The sequence below is a fragment of the Schistocerca serialis genome, chromosome 1 (genome assembly GCF_023864345.2).
Source record: "Schistocerca serialis cubense isolate TAMUIC-IGC-003099 chromosome 1, iqSchSeri2.2, whole genome shotgun sequence".
NCBI classification, from domain to species: domain Eukaryota; kingdom Metazoa; phylum Arthropoda; class Insecta; order Orthoptera; family Acrididae; genus Schistocerca; species Schistocerca serialis.
Window position 1 is genome coordinate 621,988,446 of NC_064638.1, and position 23,320 is coordinate 622,011,765.

The window sequence follows — 23,320 nt, forward strand, 5'->3', positions numbered from 1 at the left end:
AGGCCAGAAAAGAAGACAGAAAAGGAAGCTTTTGGAAGATGAAGAAGAAGACCCTGATAACCCATCCTATAGTGCAGGAATGTATTGAGAAACTTTGATAGCCATTTCCCGTAAATCAGAATTTTTCGAATATCAGGAACATTTTCTCAAAATCCACAAAAGCTAGAGAGATGAAATTTTTATACAGCACTCCTAGTGGTCAAAATTACATTGTAACACAGCCATTTAGCAATATGTTCAGTAGTTTCAGTTTAATTATAAAGCAATTATTTGTAAAAAAAATTGGGTCATTAATAAAAAAATAATTGGAAGGAAACTAGAAAAGATACTCCAAAATCCCTCTGTCATAACTGCAATACTAAACCACTCTATATGTAAAAAAAATTCAAATTTTTCTATTTGGTAGTTTATTCATAAATGTTCCTCAAACTTAATGATTTTAACATGGGCAGCATAGGCACCTCCGGCTCCCCTTAAACCATACTTGTGGCCGGTTGCTGCATAAATTGTAGACACTTATAACTGTAACAAAGTCACGTCTCGTAACATGTGGGCTTCTGACATGATTGTGTGATTTATACTTGCAGTCAGTCAACTCCTTGTCAGACAGGCTGCAGAGATGAATCACAAATGAGCTCCCAGGAGTAAGTGACTAAAGGTTCTTCCATGACGTAATACTGAATCTGATGGACAAGTCAATAAGCTTTCAAATAAATCCCATTACATACTAGGAACTTAAAATTGAGTTACGTCTCTCGTTCGACTGTTAGTCTGGTAATTGCTACTTCCTTAAATCACTTTACGAAATGATCGCTCGAATACGGTCAAAGTAGATTCATATACAACTTAAACTGCTGGAACCTTGTTTTCTTGACAACCTGATAATAAATAAGCGAAGTTACGGATGAGGCACACGAAGCTCTAAAATGTGTTTAGGATGCGAGAAGATAAAAGACGTAAGCCAACTGCAGAAAAATGAAAACTTGAATGTAACAAGGAATATAGTACTATTTGTATATTCGTAAGTACATTCACCAGCCGGCCACTAATTTTTATGTTCCATATTTCATTTGCACTATGTATCATAATTATGTCGTACGATTTGTATTATTTTTTATAGATGCAGTTACTAAAATCTTAAAGGGTACATATTCAATGCTGATAAATATTTAATTTAGCAACACCAAGTACTAACGTTAGCCTTCAACAAGATGTTCTGCTATCTCCCAATAGAACTGGTAGGAACACACAACATTTTAAGGTAACTACTTACAATCTGAAACAACATGTAACAGAATAACATACAAGGTAGTGCTCGCAAATAGATCTCCTGTTTAGCGACGGGGGATGGTTGGGAAGGAAGTGAAACATATAACATTCCGACTGTTTACATTATTAATCGTTGGATTTAAATGGTAATACGCTACATCTCATGTTTTGGGTGACTCGGGGCTTGCTATATGTTCGACTGTTTTCTGATGACTAAGCATCTTAAAAACAAAATCCATTCTCTTTTTGAAACGCAGGAAACCAGCCTACACTACAGATCGTATCATTCCACGCACTTTCTTTCTCCTCGCAGAATGTCTGTCCTCCCTCTTTCAACGACACAGCTGTAAACAGTCAGGTGTTGGTACTAAAAAAATGCTCCCTTAATACAGTGACTTTAAATCAATTTTCGGCGATGCTTGGTAGAACAATAAAAATAAAATAAAACAGGGTTCAGCGTTCTTACTGTCTGTTTCTCTCTCTGACTGACACACACACACACACACACACACACACACACACACACACACACACAAACACACACACACCGCTTGACAATACATACTAAATGCAGTACAGGAGGAGCCTTTAATGGTGGGAAGAGCAGCTTGTTGGGTAACTTCGATTCACCGCTCGCACAGGAAATGGACATGCCTGACGATCGCGCACACCCAGTGTTGACGCAACTTCCTGAATCTGAAGGTCTCTCCCGAAATGAACAATGAGTTCACTGTTACTCGTCGGTGCGGCTATCCTCACCAATCCACTAGACCTGAAATTTCAGTCTAGTTAAGGTGATTTACGCTTGCCACAATCAACCTTAGCTCACAGAAGAACGCCAGATTTCTTTATGGTGGTCTCGGACTATTTCCTCTTCCGCTCCCCCGCACTAACCCTATAATCACATCAATCCAAATATCTTAGCTTGCCTACACCGAAAGAAGTCTTGAAAGACAACCTTCGGCGAGGAATATATTCTCATTGTATGATATGCGAAAGCCTAGAACAAGAAATAAAAGGCAGCCAGCACGCAGTTCTGTTATGCGCTCTAGCTCTCACAATGGCTGTGTATACGGAAATCGAACGTAAGAAACGCGCTTGCCTACAACTTCTTGGCAAACTAAAGCTCTGTACAGGACCACGACTCTAATCTGGAATCTTGGACCGTTCGTGAGCCACGCTCTTGCCGACTGAGTACTCTTTTTCTGTTTTACACCATTTCGTAAATAAAATATTTCCAACAACGTAAACCTTTCTAACATCGGAACAATGATAAGTTGAAATATGATACAAATTTCGTTTTACGACACCCATTTCGGAATTTTGCTTCAGGTTCTTTGCATGAGTGTATACGAAGAAAACTATGAAGGAGCTAGCCGGTGCATATTCTCTTACGTTCTTGACACGGCCAAATATCCGTTGCGGTGAGCAACTACATTCTTTTGTTGTTCACGCCTGTGCGGTTAATTACTGCACTTCTACCTTTTGCCCTATGTCGTACATCTGTCAATGCGTTGCGACTGAATTATAGTTCTATAATGACCTCATTTTGGCAGTCTAAGCATTTATCGATGTAACGTCAGTAGATAGCTTTCAGTTTTGAAAGGGTTGGTATCACATTAATTATCTTTTACCGTGTCCTTCTGACAGATATTCCATCCAACTTTTGTCACCTAATTTCAATTCTATGGGTGTAATACTGATCTATCACTGGTCGAAAGATCTGTGACGCAATTTGTTTCGTCTACATCTTTCGAGTAACTGTGCTCAACAAACATCTGAAAATGTTTAACCCTAGGACTCACTCTGGGGTCATAGGTGACTCCAATCATCTTTACTATGGATAAAATAATATTTCTATTTCTTGTAAAAATCCAGAATTTTATGACTTTTACCACACAGTATTGTAGTTCTCTCACAAAATTTTTTAGAACGCTGAACGCAACATTTAAATCAATACTACTGTTGGGGTCAATTATGACCCCAGATAGATTATATGTAACATTCATAGAATGTATAGATTATCAACTATCAATCTCTTTCTTAGGTATTTTGAGTTGGTAACACTGAATTCAGGTGTTATTCAGGTGTTACTCAGAACTAACCTCAAACTGGAAGTTCGTTTGTACGTTTGTTGATGCAGTGTAATTTCAGCATGGATGGAATACGTTTTGCTCCTGGCTATAGTGTAGAACAGTGTAGAAGAAGACTTATTTCGTAGCAGTAGCAGTAGTGATTCAGAAGGTAGTGACGCCGAAGGTGATGGAACAGAGACACAGGTAGACCAAAGTGATGAAATTTGTTTACATGAATTAGAAGAAAATGATATTCTTGCTGAAAATTATGACAGTGGAGAAGATGAAAGTGCAGTACTGGTAAGAAGGGGTCGGGATATTGCATGGAGTACAAAAGAACCATCAATTCGTAGATTTCCAACCCGCAACATACAACGATTTTCAGCAGGTATTCCTAGTACAGTTAGTGTTAGCTCAGCTGTTGACTGTTTCAGAGAGTTTATTACTAATGAATTGCTGAATATAATAGTTCAGTTCGCAAATCAACGAGGAAATCGATGAGGAAATGAATTGAAAGTGTCTGGAAAATTTGTTGACTGGCGTGATACAGACAGATGCGAGCTTCTTTCATTTTTAGGCTTGCTGATTCTGTATGACGCACAGAAGAGCCGGGGGAAACCTATTGACGAATTTTGGGACTCTGAATATGGCACTCCTCTATTCCGTGCTACTATGTCGAGGAGGCGATATCAGGGCATTCTGCGTTCACTTCGTTTTGACGACCGCATCACAAGACTTGAAAGGAAAGAGAGGACTGGAAATGAGGCTGAAGCTGTACAGGAAATATTTGATTTGTTTGCCGTGCAATGTCAAACATCATTTATACCTTCCAGCAACATTACTGTTGATGAACATCTTTGCGTACACAGAGGTCGGTGCAGCTTCAAGGTCTACATTCCTTCAAAGCCAGGAAAGTATGGCATCAAGATGTGGTGCGCAGTAGACTGTGAACATCGTTATCTGACAAATCTTCAAATGTACACTGGAAGGAGTGGTGATGTGAGAGAAGTGAATCAAGGCAAGAAAGTGGTCTTAGATTTAGTGCGTCATCTGGCTGGCAGTGGTAGGAATATTACCCCTGACAATTTTTTTCACGAGCTATGACCTTGGCCAAGAATTGTTGAAAATGAAGTTGACACTTGTAGGTACTCTACGTTCTACAAGAAAAGAAGTCCCAAAAGAGTTTTTGCCTTCGAAAACTTGGGAAGAATGCACTACCAGATTTGCATACAGTGGTAAAACCCTATTAGTTTCGTATGTTCCAAAAAGAAATAAGGCTGTGCTACTCCTGTCAACACAACATCAATCATTTGAAGTGCCCAAAGAAAGCAACTTGAAACGAAAACCAGAAGTAGTGTTGTATTACAACTCAACAAAATCAAGTGTTGATACGCTAGATCAAATGAGCTCTTACTATTCTGTGAAAAAGGGTACAAAACGTTGGCCATTAGCAGTATTTTATGATCTTGTCGCTCTAGCTGCACTCAATGCCTACAGACTCTTCTGTGTTGCTGTTGAAAAAACAGACACACGACTTTTTCTAATGAAGTTGGCCAAAGAAATGGCAAAGCCCCAAGTGGAACGTCGTTTGAGTTTACCACAAGCAAGGAACAAGGATATTATTAGCAGTATCAAACGGTGTGGATTTGTTGATCTGTTAGACAATGGAAATCCAGACTTAATACCCGACAATCAGAATAGAAAGCGAGGCAGATGCTCCATTTGCCCCCGATCAAAGGACACAAAATACAGTTCAACACGCAAAAAGTGTAACAAATTTGTTTGCAAGGAACATTCTGAAATAGTTACTACTTGCAAAATATGTGCAGATGACTATGGTACGGATTCTGGTTAGAATTATGTTTCCTGTTGAGTTGTTCATCACATTTTCTGTAAATTTGAAGCCATTGTGAAACATTTATGAGTGAAACAAATTATGACTTAGAGTAATATTGTAACTTCTGATATGTAATTACTCTGTCATATGTAATTTAATTCTACTATGTACATACCTGTTAAAAAAGCTGTGAAATGTGTCTAAATACTAAATAAAATGTTAACAAGCAGTATTAAACGACAGTACGTTGTTCTCTGAATGATTAGTACACACAGTCAATTATATATTGATTGGGGTCATGTATGACCCCAGATGGAGTAATAGGGAATTTTAGCAGAGTGAGTCCTAGGGTTAAGTTAGTAATTTACAACGTAGGGATAAAGAACGTCATATCTTAGTGCATAGGTGGTCACACTATGACAACGTGTTTGCAAATCAATTAAAATTTTCTTCACGAGGAAAATTCTGTTACATCTTCATCTACATACATATTCCGCAAGCCACCCCCTCAGGATAATCTACCCTTCTGATTGCGAGGTCCTTAACCTATTGTTCCCCAACCCTCAGGAAACCTCCAACCCACACTATCCCCCCTCGCTGATAGAGGTACACTTTCAGGTCTCTGTTATTCGAATAGCCCTCTCAATCTTATCAATTTGATTGACTATTTAAGTAAATTGATCAATTAATTTACTCCACCCTTCCAGCAATACCCCCCTCCCCCCTCCCCCTCTACCAGGAAATTGGTGGCTCTGTGGTGGACAGAAAGGCTCTCACAACAGGAAAAGATGTGCTGGACCACTACTAGTCGTTTCCCTTCCTCTTCTACTCGCGAATAGAGCAAGGGAAAAACGACTGTCTATATGCCCCCATATGAGCCCTAATTTGTCGTATCTTCTCTTCGTGATACCTACGCGAAATGTATGTCTGCGGCAGCAGGATCGTTCGACAGTCAGCTTCAAATGCCGCTTCCCTAACCTTTCTCAATATTGTGCTTCGAAAGAATGTCTTCTTCCCTCCAAGGATTCCCACTTGAGTTCCCGAAGCATATCTGTGACACCTGCATGCTGATCGAACCTACCATTAACAAATCCAGCAGCTCGCCTCTGAACTGCTTCGATGTCTTCTCTCAATCCGACCTGGTGCGGATCCCACGCACTCGCAGTACTCAAGAATAGTTCGCACTAGCGTATTGTATGTGGTCTCCTTTACAGATGAACCACACTTTCCTAAAATCCTCACAATAAACCAATATCGACCATTCCCCTTCCCTACCACAATCAGCACATGCTCGTTCCATTTCATATCCCTTAGCAGTGTTACGCCCAGATATTTAAACTGGAGCAGGACACTATTACTGCTGTATCCGAACATTACGTATTTTGTTTCTTCCACTCATCCGCATTAACCTACATTTTTCTATATTTAGAGCCTTTCATCGTACCAACCAGAAATCTTATATCCTCCTACAGTCACTGATCTTCGACACCTTCCTGTACACCACAGCTTCATCAGCTAAGAACTGCAGACTGCTGCCCACCCTCTCCGCCAGATCATTTATGTTTACAGAAAATAGCAACGGTCCTGTCACACTTCCCTGGGAGACCCCTGATGTTACCCCTCTCTCCGATGAACACTCGCTGTCGAGAAGAACATAACGGGTTCTATTACTTAAGAAGTTTTCGAGCCAGTCACATATCTGGGAGCCCATTCCGTATGCTCGTACCTGCCAGTCACATATGTGGACCAATTCCCTATGCTCGTACCTGCAGTGGGGTATCGTGTCGAATGCTTTTCGGAAATCTCGAAGTATGGAATCTGCCAGTTGCCCTTCAATCATAGTTCGCCCTATATCATGTGAGCTACTTTCTAAAGCCGTTCTGATTCAGGGACACGAGCTTTTCGGCCTCTATGAAATTTGTTATATTCGAACTCAGAATATGCTCTAGGATTTATTCCGAAGCACACCGATGTTAAAGATTATAGTCTACAATTTTGCAAGTCCGTTCTTTTTACCCTTCTTATACACGGGAGTCACCTGTGTTTATTTCTTTTTTTTTCCCCCTCAATCGCTTGGCACCTCGCACTGGTGGAGAGATTCGCGATAAGTGTGAACTAAGTAAGGGGTCAATGACGTAGAGTACTCTTTGTAAAACTGATTTGGGATTCCATCCGGACATGACGAGTTATTTGCAACTCTTTCAGTTGTTTCTCTACGCCAGGGATGCTTATTACTACGTCATCCATACGGGCCACTGTACAATGGTCAGACGGCGGTACGTTTGTACGATTCTCCTGCCTGAACAATTTCTTAAGTACGGAATTTAAAAATTTGGCCTTCTTTTTGCGATCTTCTGTTGCCAAACCAAACCGATCAACGGATGACTGGATGGAGCCTTAGAGCTGCTTAGCGATTTTACACAGGACCAGTATCTTTTCGATTTCTCCGCCAGATCTTATAACCGAGGTACGACGGTGGGAGCTGCTGTATGCTACGCGCTTGCGTTGGTGCATTAAGTTCCTAGCGTTTTTCCGAGAGTTTAATAAAAAAAGAGAATTTAGCCATAAATAACATATTCTCCATCACTATTTACAACAGGCAGCCAATGCTGACTTTTCGATTCCGCTACTGCAGAAATCGCGTAGTTTTGAGGCGAAGACCTCGTCGAGCCATCTTCAGAGCGCATTTTCATTTGGAAAGGAAGATCTTCCAACGTTGCTCGATACAGAGCAGGAAAGGTGAAAATCTCAGAGGCAAGATCAGGTCAATAAGATGGACTACCCAACCCAGCTCCTGCAAAGTGTCTTGTCAGTCAAGCAGAATGGAGGCGGGTGTAGGGGGACAAAGACAGAGCTCGTGCATTTTGCTAGTGCAAGGTGCCTCCATCTGGGGCAGTTATGCCAAACCTATTTTGTTCTCCTTTGACTGACAGGTCATTGATCTATTGTTCTTTGATTGACAGGTAATGACCCCCTCAGGATACGCTTCTGATTGCGAGGTCCTTAACCTATTGTTCCCCAACCCTCAGGAAATCTCCAACCCACACTATCCCCCCTCGCTGATACAGGTACACTTTCAGGTCTCTGTTATTCGAATAGCCCTCTCAATCTTATCAATTTGATTGACTATTTAAGTAAATTGATCAATTAATTAACTCCTCCCTTCCAGTAATAGCCCCCACCCCCCTCCCCCTCTACCAGGAAATTGGTGGCTCTGTGGTGGACAGAAAGGCTCTCACAACAGGAAATTCGAGGGTATATCGTTTATTTAAAAAAAAAAAATTGTTTGCGGGGGTTAGATTTCTCTTGCTCATCATTCTCTGCTTTTTGGAAAGATGCAGGACTTGTAAGAAGTAAATAAATCGACCACCTTTCTTTTTATTCCAATCGCGCATGAAACATACATCACACGTAATTACATAGCTAAAAGTCTTTCGATCGCAAAGTATGCGTCATCCACTGGACTGCACAGCACGCCACCGCACATGCTTCCAGGAGTTGGGGTGCACTGGGGCCCCCACAGAACGACGACGCGGCCGTCAGCTGCAGAGCCATGCACAGATGTCTATTCGGGTCCTGTAACTGACAGATCGAATGTGACACTAATCTTCGAGCAAAAGCATGACACAGCGGCATCTCTTTCATATTTGACGACCTGAGAAATTTCTGTCAAAACTTCTGTCTACCTAACCACTGTGGCTGATGCATCGCCTTTGTACCTGTGGGTCCCGTGAGCGAGATGTTTGCCTAGTGACTGACACATTCTCATAGCCGCAGCTGAAAGGTTGTCAGTGTGAAATCTTTTGCAATGCTTTCAGAAACTGTTTACAAAAATATCCCAGAATAACACAGGATGCATTCTTCCTAGCGATTCTAATGGGACTGCGCGTCCATTACATATCAACCCTTCCCAGAAATAGTTAAGTGCTGCAAAAGTAGTTAACGGTCGCTTTTGTTGCTGTCGGACCTTTCGTGATGTCTCAGCTTGTTTGCATGGAAATTCTTGTCCTAACAGGACCTGTTCAAGATAATAGCCCGGAATAATACCGAATGCATTCTTCCCGATGGTCCTAACGAAGCACCCTGTCCATCACGTGTTGCCCTTCCCGGAAATCGTAATGTCCTGCTTTCAACAGAGGTCTCAGACACGGTAAACGTTAGCTCATGTTCTCACTGCCAAAAGCCTTCATCATGTCTGCGTGGTTGTGGAAACAACGCTAATCATAAAAGCATTCTTGTTGTTTGGAAGGAGAGCACTGTCTAAGCACAGGCGAGAAAACCAGAACAAAGACGCAAACAAAATTCGAAGCACTGTCCTACAGAAGAGAAAAATGGCTCGAATTTTCGGGGTCCTACAGTTGCTGGTCTGGAGAAGTCCTAGTGCCACAATGGCGGATGAGGGACGGCATCACACCAGAGATGGATAGTCTGCTTCAACTTGTCTTTGAACACGTGAACACAGAAGACATCACATTACTCTCAGAACTTTCCATAGATACCTTGCCCTTATCTTATTCGAACCAGTCTGTAGAGGCTCCTATGTCTCAGCACAAAGGATGTCTTGTGAATGAATGCAGCATTCTGATTTTCTCCTACTGAATTTACCCATCAAGCTGCTGTTGCTGCCAGTGTGGAAGCACTATCCGTCATTTTTTTCTGCAGACTAGTCTTTGAGAAGCAAAACTATTTTTTTCAGACAGTTAAACCCTGCAAGTGATCTACAGATAATGAAATACGGGAAGATACTTCCTCAATTATGAATATTTCAGCATGAAACCCATCTCCAAGCCAGCTATACATCACCACATACCGCACCAATATAATAAACACACCGTTCGTATCCTGCACCAAACAAAATCATCCCTTCTGCCTCCTGCATATAGCTATTGACGATCAGACACTCGTTCATACACCGCGAAAACAAACAGCGTAACCACATTGACTGTATATACTCCTCACCACACTAGATATTTCCAGCGAGCTCAGTAAGTTATCTATCGCAGCCGAAGGTCACAAGTCATCTGTCCCCGCACTCACACTGGCCAAACACGTGACCAGAGCGCCCTAAAGCGGACCGAGATCACTCTAAAAACTGTTTTACAAAGACTGAGTCGGTTTCCCTCGGCACAAAGGCGTTAATGTTTCGGGCCCCGACCTGCTTGCTTGCTTGTTTTCTACACCCATCTCCACACTCAGGGATTAAAACAACATACGTATTTTCACATAGTTTACCAGAATATCGTGCCATTTACGCGATACTTCTCGATACCAAGCACATAGCAGTATGCTACTGATCACTTGCACTGTATAATTTATAAATCCGAAGATAGTGACAGGAAATTATTTCTCTAGAAACCTGAAACTTTAGCGAGGTGCGGCGTGCAGTAAACCACTGAGTAGAAACGTCTCTCACCTGCGAAGATCTTTAGGTGAAAATTTCGAAACAAAAATAGTAGAGGAAAATGCTACTTCTAGTCGCAAATACCGATGTCGGTGATATAACAGATTCCAAAATATCTTATAATTTACCAAGTCAGATAAGGTGTTTGTCATGTGTATAGAACCAGCAAACGTATCTTCCAACAGTCTTTCACACACTAGATGTACACAACACACACCATTATCTATGTCCTCAACCAAATAACGACGGGAAATGTGCAGAAACAGTCAACCGGACAATTTACATGGGAGGGAATAATGATCCAGCTCAAACGCAAATGCACATTTAATCTTCGCGTGTGTTCTCCGTGGAAATTTGAGATCGCGAAAGCTGTCCAACACATACTGAGTATCAGTTCGCTATTCAGCCGTCTAGAGGGCGACACGTTTAGGTCAGCTTCATTCCTGTACCCCAACCGGCCATTACATTCAGGAAGCTCCTGTCTTAAGCCACGAGCGAGAATCGTTCCCGCCACAGGCCACCCCCGCCACGCGCCACGCACCACGCACCACGCACCACCAGACAGAATCGTCCTAGGAAACTGACCACACATGTATCTGATCGCTGTAATTACAATTAAATATTACTGCTGCAGCCTCAATCGGACGAATTTCGACTATGAGTGAAGTATCGGAAATACCCCCTCCTGACGCATTAAAAGTTCTCATTTTACTTGCCGCATCAGTTTACTTGGGTCAAATTTGGATAAAATCCCGAGCTTTCGTTGACTACCTTCGTCATTTTCGTCAGGGGTAAAACTGACTGTCGTGGACCGGTGAGGCTTCCGCTTTTATAAGCAGTGGACGGCTTCTCATTGGCTGGATGACGTCACGGTGAAAACTGCGCGTACGGGGATGGCGCCCTCTATGTCCATAAATTTTGTTTGCGCGCTTTATCCAGCGTTGCTTGCAGCGCCATCCATCTTAACAGGCAGACAACTGCGAGGAACGTAAGAAGTCTCCTTCTGCGCTCTTTCTTTACAACTGCGCGCTTCCATGCATTGCTGAGTGCATATCCGGAGAGTCTATTGAAATTATTTTCATATAGTCTAATTTCAACTGCTTCCTTGATGACAGAGTCCCAATAGTTTGAAGCGTGAGCAAGTATTCTTGTTTAATCGAATAGAATCTTACACGTTCATTTAACAAATTGTGCTCAGCCACTGCTGATTTTTCTAGATACATGTATTTCAGGTGACGCTGATGTTCCACACAGCGCCCGTCCTGTCCTCCTCTCCCCCCCCCCCCCCCAAATCACCTACCTTGGCCTCACCATTGACCATCACCTCCCCCCCCCCCCCCCAAATTCTGTAAGTCCCTCCAGATCCTCGAGCGCCTCCCGTCCCCCACATGGATCCTCTACGACCTCATTCCTTCCCCCCCCCCCCCCCCATCTGCTCCTATTCCTCGAACATATCTGCATACTCTACACCTCCCACCACCTTGATCCCCTTCACTCCCTGGTTGCTCCTCTCCTCTCCCATCCCCACCCTCTGCCACACCTTCAATGTTGTGTCCCCTCTACCCTCCATCTCTAGATCCTTCATCTCCTTTCCCAAGGTGGCTTCCGTCAACTCAACCTCCCAGATGATGGCCTCTCTCCCTCCATTTATCCCTCGTATCAACTCTGATCCTCACGCCCCCCCTCTTTTCCTCTGTCCTTTCCCTGGGCTCCCTCTCCCCCCCTCCATCCTGTTTTCTCCCCACCTAACCCTCCCCAAATCCTTTTGTATTCCCCTCCTCTGCCTTTCCCACTCCCTGTCGCGTCTGCCCAGCACCCCTCTTACGGGTCCTCGTCCTCCATCGGCTCCTTTCCCCCTGCCCCCTTCGTTTCTCCTCTCCTTCCCCCTTTTTTCTTTCGCATCATCTGTCCAGATTGCCTCTGTCTGTGGTATGTGAATATTCAGTGTTGTTTGTCTTTCCAAAGTGTTGTGAACAGAAATCATGCTGTCACTGAGTGTGAATTTTAGTCTCTTGCGAACAGAAACTAGACTGTTTATTTATTTTATTTTATTTATTTATTTATTTATTGTTCCGTGGGACCAAATTAAGGAGAAGTCTCCATGGTCATGGAACGTGTCAATCCATGAAATTATTACACGATATTAGAAACAGGTAAAATGAAATATAAAAAAACATATTCAGGTGGCAAGTCGTAAGTTTAAATAAAGAAAATCAACAATGTAACTCTGGAATTCGCTTAATTTTTTAGCTCTTCCAGGAGCTCCTCTACAGAATAGAAGGAGTGAGCCATGAGGAAACTTCAGTTTAGACTTAAAAGAGGTTGGGCAACTGCAAAGATTTTTGAGTTCTTGTGGTAGCTTATTGAAAATGGATGCAGCAGAATAGTGCACTCCTTTCTGCACAAGAGTCAAGGAAGTGCATTCCACATGCAGATTGGATTTCTGCCTAGTATTAACTGAGTGAAAGCTGCTAACTCTTAGGAATAGGCTAATATTGCTAACAACAAACGATATTAAAGAAAATATATAGAGTCAGGGCAATGTCAGAATTCTCAGACTATTGAATAGGGGTCGACAAGAGGTTCTCGAACTTACACCACATGTAGCTCGAACAGCCCGTTTTTGAGCCAAAAATACCCTTTTTGAATCAGAAGAATTACCCCAAAAAAATAATACCATACGACATAAGCGTAGGAAAATATGCGAAGTAGACTACTTTTCGTGTTGAAGTGTGACTTATTTCAGATACTTTTCTAATGGTAAATAAACCAGCATTTAGTTACTGAACAAGATCCTGGACATTGGCTTTCCACAACAGCTTACTATCTATCCGAACGCCTAGGAACTTAAACTGTTCCGTCTCGCTTATAATATGCCTATTCTGTCTGATCAAAATATCGGTTCTTGTTGAATTGTGAGTTAGAAACTGTAAAAACCGAGTCTTACTGTGATTTAGCATCAAATTATTTTCCACAAGCCACGAACTTATTTCATGAACTACATTATTTGGTACTGTTTCAATATTACACACAAGATTCTTCACTATCAAGCTGGTGTCATCAGCAAACAGAAATATTTTTGAATCACCTGTAATACTAGAAGGCATATCATTTATATAAATAAGAAACAGCAGTGGTCCCAGCACCGATCCTTGGGGAACGCTCCACTTAATAGTGCCCCATTGGGACTGAATATCACTACCACTCTCAATATTGCGGAGAATTATCTTCTGCTTTCTGTTCTTAAAGTAAGAGGCGAACCAATTGTAAGCTACTCCCCTTACTCCATAATGGTCCAGCTTCTGCAGTAATATTTTGTGGTCAACACAGTCGAAAGCCTTCGTTAAATCAAAGAAAACACCTAGCGTTCGCAACCTTTTATTTAATCCGCCCAAAACCCCACAGAGAAAAGAGAATACAGCAGTTTCAGTTGTTAAACCATTTCTAAAACCAAACTGAACATTTGACAGCAAATTATGTGAATTTAAATGCTCCAGTAACCTTGTATACACAACCTTCTCGATAACTTTAGCAAACACCGATGGCATAGAAATACGTCTATAATTGTTAACATTTTCCCTGTCTCCCTTTTTATAAAGTGGCTTCACTACCGAGTACTTTATTCAGTCAGGAAACTGACCACTCCTAAAGGAAAAGTTACAGATATGGCTAAGTACTGGGCTAACATACATACACTCCTGGAAATTGAAATAAGAACACCGTGAATTCATTGTCCCAGGAAGGGGAAACTTTATTGACACATTCCTGGGGTCAGATACATCACATGATCACACTGACAGAACCACAGGCACATAGACACAGGCAACAGAGCATGCACAATGTCGGCACTAGTACAGTGTATATCCACCTTTCGCAGCAATGCAGGCTGCTATTTTCCCATGGAGACGATAGTAGAGATGCTGGATGTAGTCCTGTGGAACGGCTTGCCATGCCATTTCCACCTGGCGCCTCAGTTGGACCAGCGTTCGTGCTGGACGTGCAGACCGCGTGAGACGACGCTTCATCCAGTCCCAAACATGCTCAATGGGGGACAGATCCGGAGATCTTGCTGGCCAGGGTAGTTCACTTACACCTTCTAGAGCACGTTGGGTGGCACGGGATACATGCGGACGTGCATTGTCCTGTTGGAACAGCAAGTTCCCTTGCCGGTCTAGGAATGGTAGAACGATGGGTTCGATGACGGTTTGGATGTACCGTGCACTATTCAGTGTCCCCTCGACGATCACCAGTGGTGTACGGCCAGTGTAGGAGATCGCTCCCCACACCATGATGCCGGGTGTTGGCCCTGTGTGCCTCGGTCGTATGCAGTCCTGATTGTGGCGCTCACCTGCACGGCGCCAAACACGCATACGACCATCATTGGCACCAAGGCAGAAGCGACTCTCATCGCTGAAGACGACACGTCTCCATTCGTCCCTCCATTCACGCTTGTCGCGACACCACTGGAGGCGGGCTGCACGATGTTGGGGCGTGAGCGGAAGACGGCCTAACGGTGTGCGGGACCGTAGCCCAGCTTCATGGAGACGGTTGCGAATGGTCCTCGCCGATACCCCAGGAGCAACAGTGTCCCTAATTTGCTGGGAAGTGGCGGTGCGGTCCCCTACGGCACTGCGTAGGATCCTACGGTCTTGGCGTGCATCCGTGCGTCGCTGCGGTCCGGTCCCAGGTCGACGGGCACGTGCACCTTCCGCCGACCACTGGCGACAACATCGATGTACTGTGGAGACCTCACGCCCCACGTGTTGAGCAATTCGGCGGTACGTCCACCCGGCCTCCCGCATGCTCACTATTCGCCCTCGCTCAAAGTCCGTCAACTGCACATACGGTTCACGTCCACGCTGTCGCGGCATGCTACCAGTGTTAAAGACTGCGATGGAGCTCCGTATGCCACGGTAAACTGGTTGACACTGACGGCGGCGGTGCACAAATGCTGCGCAGCTAGCGCCATTCGACGGCCAACACCGCGGTTCCTGGTGTGTCCGCTGTGCCGTGCATGTGATCATTGCTTGTACAACCCTCTCGCAGTGTCCGGAGCAAGTATGGTGGGTCTGACACACCGGTGTCAATGTGTTCTTTTTTCCATTTCCAGGAGTGTAGAACAATACTTCAGTATTCTGCCAGATACCCCGTCATATCCATGAGAGTTCTTGGTCTTTAGTGATTTAATTATTAACTCAATCTCCCTCTTGTCAGTATCATGGAGGAGCATTTCAGGTAACAGTCTCGGAACACTTTTTTCTAAGAGCGCTATATGATTCCCTGTTGGGACTACGTTTCTATTTCGTTCGCCTGCTATAATCAGAAAGTGATTATTAAATACTGTACATACACGCGACTTATCAGTAACATGGACATTCCCACTACGCACTGATTCTACGAGGGCAGTTCAATAAGTAATGCAACACATTTTTTTTCTGAAACAGGGGTTGTTTTATTCAGCATTGAAATACACCAGGTTATTCCCCAATCTTTTAGCTACACAACACTATTTTTCAACGTAATCTCCATTCAATGCTACGGCCTTACGCCACCTTGAAATGAGGGCCTGTATGCCTGCACGGTACCATTCCACTGGTCGATGTCGGAACCAACGTCGTACTGCATGAATAACTTCTTCATCATCCGCGTAGTGCCTCCCACGGATTGCGTCCTTCATTGCGCCAAACATATGGAAATCCGACGGTGCGAGATCGGGGCTGTAGGGTGCATGAGGAAGAACAGTCCACTGAAGTTTTGTGAGCTCCTCTCGGGTGCGAAGACTTGTGTGAGGTCTTGCGTTGTCATGAAGAAGAAGTTCATTCAGATTTTTGTGCCTACGAACACGCTGAAGTCGTTTCTTCAATTTCTGAAGAGTAGCACAATACACTTCAGAGTTGATCGTTTGACCATGGGGAAGGACATCGAACAGAATAACCCCTTCAGCGTCCCAGAAGACTGTAACCATGACTTTACCGGCTGAGGGTATGGCTTTAAACTTTTTCTTGGTAGGGGAGTGGGTGTGGCGCCACTCCATTGATTGCCGTTTTGTTTCAGGTTCGAAGTGATGAACCCATGTTTCATCGCCTGTAACAGTCTTTGACAAGAAATTGTCACCCTCAGCCACATGACGAGCAAGCAATTCCGCACAGATGGTTCTCCTTTGCTCTTTATGGTGTTCGGTTAGACAACGAGGGACCCAGCGGGAACAAACCTTTGAATATCCCAACTGGTGAACAATTGTGACAGCACTACCAACAGAGATGTCAAGTTGAGCACTGAGTTGTTTGATGGTGATCCGTCGATCATCTCGAACGAGTGTGTTCGCATGCTCCGCCATTGCAGGAGTCACAGCTGTGCACGGCCGGCCCGCACGCGGGAGATCAGACAGTCTTGCTTGACCTTGCGGCGATGATGACACACGCTTTGCCCAACGACTCACCGTGCTTTTGTCCACTGCCAGATCACCGTAGACATTCTGCAAGCGCCTATGAATATCTGAGATGCCCTGGTTTTCCGCCAAAAGAAACTCGATCACTGCCCGTTGTTTACAACGCTAATCCGTTACAGACGCCATTTTAACAGCTCCGTACAGCGCTGCCACCTGTCGGAAGTCAATGAAACTATACGAGACGAAGTGGGAATGTTTGAAAATATTCCACAAGAAATTTCCGGTTTTTTCAACCAAAATTGGCCGAGAAAAAAAATGTGTTGCATTACTTATTGAACTGCCCTCGTATATCCTCGACCTGTCTCTGCAGACCAGCCACTTCCTTTACGACTGACCATATGGTTTTAATTTTATCCTGAGACTTAGCTATTCTATCTGCATACCACATACTTTTTGCCTTCCTAATAACATTTTTAAGCACCTTACAATACTGTTTGTAATGGGCTGCTGCATTTAGATTTTGACTGTTTCTAACGTTTTGATATAATTGCCACTTTGTTCTACAAGATATTCTTATCCCTCTAGTCAGCCACCCAGGCTGCCTGTTTGTGCTAGTACCCTGTTTTGAGCGTTCTAACGGAACGCAGCTTTCAAAGAGCACGAGAAAAGTCTTGAGAAAAGCATTGTATTTATCGTCTACTGTATCAGCGCTATAAACATCTTGCCACTCTTGTTCCTTGATAAGGTTTACGAAGGTCTCTACAACAACTGGATCAGCTTTCCTAAACAGCTGATGACTATATTTAACACGTGTTGCAGCACAAAAATCTTTTAGAGTTAAAATTTGTGCATCATATTCTGAAAGGCCATTCACCTTTTTGCTAACAGAATGCCCTTCTAGTAATGAGGAACCAACAAAAATGTTGTCTATGGTTGTTCTACTGTTCCCTTGCACTCTCGTTGGAAAGAATACGGTTTGCATAAGATTATATGAATTAAGGTGGTCTACCAGCATCCTCTTCCTTGCACAATCACTTATACAATTAACATTGAAGTCACCACATATAACTAACTTTTTGTATTTCCCATAAAGTGAACCAAGAACCACCTATCTAACTTTAGCAAAAATGTTTTAAAATGTTGCGAGCTGCTGCCAGCCCGCCCCCTTCGGGGGGAATCGAAACTCAATAAAGCAAAAAATTCCACACAGCGATCGGCAACAGTTCTTACAGACTGGCCCACATAATTTTTGCCACACTCGCAAGCAATGCTGTAAATTCCCCGCAATCTCAGGCCGAGGTTATCTTTCACAAGTCGTAATATTTCCTTAATCTTCCTAGGTGGCCGGAAGACTGGTCTGATTCCCTGCCGGCTCAGGACTCTACCGATCTTGCTGGTCGTTGCACCGCATAATGGTAGCCGCGCGATGTGTTGGGCCTCTTGATCTGTTCGAACAGCGTCCTTCCTAGGACGCGAGAGTAGATCAGATATCAAAATCAGAATATCCATTTTTTTCTGAATACCGTCGTCACATGGTTAATCTCGGAGCCGAGATGATCCTTGTCCGAAACAGTGCTTGCTCTGTGTATCAAGGTAATTAGCATAGCTCTCTTCTGAGACGGGTGGTGAAAACTACGTGCGTTTAGATATAAATACGTGTGCGTCGGTTTTCTGTACACAGAATGTCCGAGACATCCATCTGATTTTCGCTCCACCAGCACATCTAAGAAGCGTAACTTCCCATCCTTCTCCATCTCTACTGTAAATCTTATGTTCTGGTGTATACCATTCAAATGATCGACAAACTGCTGCACTGCCTCATTGCCATGTGGCCAGATTAAAAATGAATCGTCAACATACCTGAAGGAGGAGGATGGACGTAAGGGAGCGGTGTTCAACGCTCGTTCTTCGAAATTCTCCATGAAAAAGTTAGCTATGGCTGGTGACAGTGGCGAACCCATGGATGGTCCGTCAATCATTTCATAATATTTTCCATCATACAAAAAATAGGTGGTCACCTGAAATACAGGTATCTAGAAATATCAGCGGTGGCTGAGCATAGTTCGTTAAATGAACATAAGATTCTATTCGATTAAACAAGAATTCTTGCTCCCGCTTCAAACTATTGGGACTTTGTCATCAAGGAAGCAGTTGAAATTAGACGATGTGAAAATAATTTCAACAGAGACTCCGGATAGGCACTCGGCAATGCATCGAAGCGCGCAGTCGATAAAGAAAGAGCGCAGAGGGAGACGTCTTACATTCCTCGTAGTTCTCCGGCTGTTGCGATGGATGGCGCTGCAAGCCAACGCTGGATAAAGCGCGCAAACAAAATCTATGGACATAGAAGCCGTCACCCCCGTACGAGCCGTTTTCACCGTGACGTCATCCAGCCAATGAGAAGCCGTCCACTGCTTATAAAAGCGGAAGCCTCACCGGTCTACGACAGTCAGTTTTACCCCTGACGAAGATGACGGAGGTAGTCATCGAAAGCTCGCGATTTTATCCAAATTTGACCCAAGTAAACAAAAACTTTTTATGCAAGGACTCCGTCGCGAATGACTTCGTAGTCACCTCCTCCTGATGGCTGTGTCATTCTTATGACTTGACATAATTTTTAAAGTAAAAAAAAATCTTTAGTTCCCTTTGCTGCCATCACAGTATTCCACGTCAAATCCATATCTTCCTTACGACAGGACATAGTCACTTTCTTTGAACATGCCTAAACACAAACATCCTTTATAATCCTGCTGCTAAAGGCGAAGCTATCACGCATTGTCTTCTACTAAATATAATAATTTATCAATAACTGAATGCTGGCGATATGATACAATACTGAGCAAAAATCACTATGGGTGGACGTGTCTCATAAGTTGTTCTTGCGAGTGGTGCCATTCTGTCCTACAAAAGAGAAGCGTAATGGTCTTACAATCCACCAGATGTTAAAAACACGATCGCAACGACTATGTTACTGTCTTGGTTCTACAGTTGCTCATTGGTATCGCTAACAATATCCATGTTAAAAAGTGTACAAGCTATAAAAATCGAGGTATGGTATTACCTCCGAATGAAGTGATTTTTCCAGACAAATGTCACGACACTAAATATAGACACTGATCGTCAGAGTGTATATTAACAGACCAACAGCGTGGTTACACGTCGCCAACGGTGTAAGCTCATAATAAAATCACTGAATTTAGAAAGTGATTCCACTATGGAAAGTGGTATGAAGCCAGTACTTTCAACTCCCTCATACCGCCGCTAGCTATTTCTCCAGTATTAGTAACGCATTCTGTCTCGATGCCACATCACATCAGATGTTCTGCAATATTTCCACTGGGTTATAGGTGGTGGTTGATTGAGAACGTTCACATACTGTAGATGGTGTACTGAGTGAGGTCGCAAGAAATGTACACAGGCTTTTCAGATCCCTACCGTTACGCTTTCTGGTAGAGAAATCGTCTACGATTTGGAATGAAGTCTTTCCATTCAACCACACACCCGTCGTTGGATCCTATGGAGAAGTCTTAATGATTACAGACACTAGTCAACCATATTCGTGGCACTCTCATATCTCGAAACAAGTCAACTTTTTCGAACCTTTCTGCTACAGTAAAATTACAATGCGGTTTTAGATAGCCCTTTGGATCTTGCAACTGCTCCTCAGTTTCTGCCCTGCCATCCCTGCAGCTTTGCACATGTTCCAGTTTAAGTTGGAACTGAGCAAAAGTCCGAGAGATCTATCTGTACCAACTCCTGCAACCCGTGTAGAAACACAGTGACCTGAGTTGATGCGACAGGACCGTGTTTCGACCATTTGGTGGAAATGGAAACACGTTGGCGTAACTCTGCCAACTGTGTACGATGTGTAAGGTCTGCACAAAATAAAGCCCACTCCTGCAACACGAGGTAGTACAAAAGATAGTACAAACAGTTAGGGTGGCGTTTCTTATAGAGACAATTAGGAAGACTCAACATCACACAGGTACTGCAGTCTGAAGCACATCCGCGTCCATCAGCTTCCATTCACGACTATCATCGCAACATTCTAGCGTCTTTATTTGTACCATCCAACAAAAAAAATTACAAACTGTAAAAATTCCACTGACTTCATCCTATAGAGAACTCGATAGGATTTGTACCGCATATCTCTATTCAGATATATCGAAAAGAGATACCATATGCATACCGGCATTGAGCATATGCAGCGATCCTATTAAATATATATAGGTATCGATCCATTACACAGACCAGTGTGAAGAGTCAAAGTCCGAACTGTAGGAAGACCATATCTTACAGACTATCAGCCGCAAGAGAGGGTCCCCGAGCCGTCGTTTGAAACAATGTTTCGTTCTTCTGTAACACTCTTTGTACACAGCCATACGTTTGTTTTTTCTACCACGACTTCGACATCTGTGTCAGGTTCTAAACTGATATTAACATGTTCTTATCCATTGCTTCTCACAGAAAACTAGACGTTGCATGGTGCAAATCATGTTGTCGCTGCTGCCATCACAAAACACACACACACACACACACACACACACACACACACACACACACACACACACACACACACAGAGGATGATTTTAAATAAAAAACAGTCACAAGATATGGAAACTGGAAGCGTTTTGCGGCGTTGTGGAGCGTTTCCAAACTGCTGTCCGAAGGTGATTGACGGTCTCTATTTAAACTCATCATTCATAGTGACAGAATAGCTGATGGCTCGGTGTTCCATTTCGATTTATTCCTCATATTGCAGTCATGTACGCGATCACTGTTTTAGTGTTAGCCATCTTCAGGTGTTGCCCCTCCACTAAGACACTCCCCCCCCCCCCCCCCAAATCTCAAATAAGTGATGTCTGTCAACCATTATGCGGTAATCAACAGCGTAACAGTGAGTGGATCGGATGGAAAGGACATCGTTGATGTACTGTAATAATAAGCATGGCACTTGAGAATACAAACAATTTTAGCAATTTTACCATAACTTCCAACACCGACCAATGACTGGGCAGCATGCTTTCCAGTTTCTGTATCATTGCTAAACCGCCCCTCCTCTACTCTGCGCGTACCATTGTGATGTAGATGGATGAATGTGAAGTACGCCCATTAATTTTTTATTCACGAACATATACATCGAAGTAGACCAGAGAGTGATTTACATATTTCTAGCACTTTGAGCATAGTGAGTAATCTACAATATTTTTCTATGTGGATGGAAGTCACACAGCATTTCACATTCTCAGGATAAAGTTGGAGACAAAGATCTCCTCGCAATGTCTTTGACCAACTCACCCTGCAACACTGTCATCAATTTAATCTGCAGCTTGCCATAAGCAGACTGCTACATTCCACGTCTCATTGAAGACCGGAGCATGCCAAGTCTGTAACTGGTGTTCTGTACCCATCCAAGAGCACAAGATTTCTACAGATGCGCGTTATGTTGAGGTGGTTAGCACCCCTTACGAGTGTATAGTAGTAGATATGAAAGTGTTGTGATGTAATAGCATTTGGTTAAGAAGAACCAGAAATGGGTGGTTTTTATGCATGATGGAGCTTCAGACGGATGGAGTTCGAAGTATTTTATGCAAATCAACTACGCTATCAATTCTAAAGTATTGTTCTAGTGTCTGGGATCAGTACCACGGATGTATTGGTAAGAGAGAACATAAAGACACGCACTCCTAAGGCTTCATGGTTCTGCACTTAAAACAAGCTGTAAATGTTAGATCGTTGCATTTATCGACCTATTAGTCAAGTGGACTGTAACGCTGTTACTATTCCGATGTAAGAAACATATTTCCAGCGCATGACATACACGCTGCTTGCAGCTTTCTCTATGAACAAACTGTAAAATGAAAAAAATTACTTCCTTAAAACACTGATTCTGCGTGAAACATGGACAATGTAGCTTTCTAGAGGTGTGTAGCGTCCACTGTTCACATCCTACCACCATTCAGAAATTATACTATGCCCACATTAGTCCTATATGAAGTGATTGTTAGTAACGGGGAATACCTCTTACAAGGAAACAGATAGAAGCATTGCAGCGGAATTTGACATGTGAAGTTCCACGTCATGCCACCACTTACTCTGTAAACAGGACCTCTGTCAAGCAGATGTATACACAGGGATCGCAGTGCCCCACCAACTCCTGTCGCTAACTTAGAATCACCTTAGTTTTCAAATGAAGTCTCGATTTTATACCCAAGATGCGACAGCGGAATGGAAAAGTCGCATAAATCTTCGTTCGTTTAGAGGATTGTGTCGAAACATTACGGACACGTTTCATCACACGAGATGTAAGTCCTCTGATGACAAGAGATCTTTGCTGTTACCAACCTCA

At 43.3% G+C, this 23,320-nt stretch overlaps 1 protein-coding gene across 19 annotated transcripts in view; it reads right to left on the reverse strand.

The window, feature by feature from the left end:
• LOC126478296 (RNA binding protein fox-1 homolog 3-like) overlaps positions 1–23,320 on the reverse strand; it is a 468,968-nt gene that overhangs the window by 136,557 nt on the left and 309,091 nt on the right. The gene's annotated exons all lie outside the window — the stretch shown is intronic.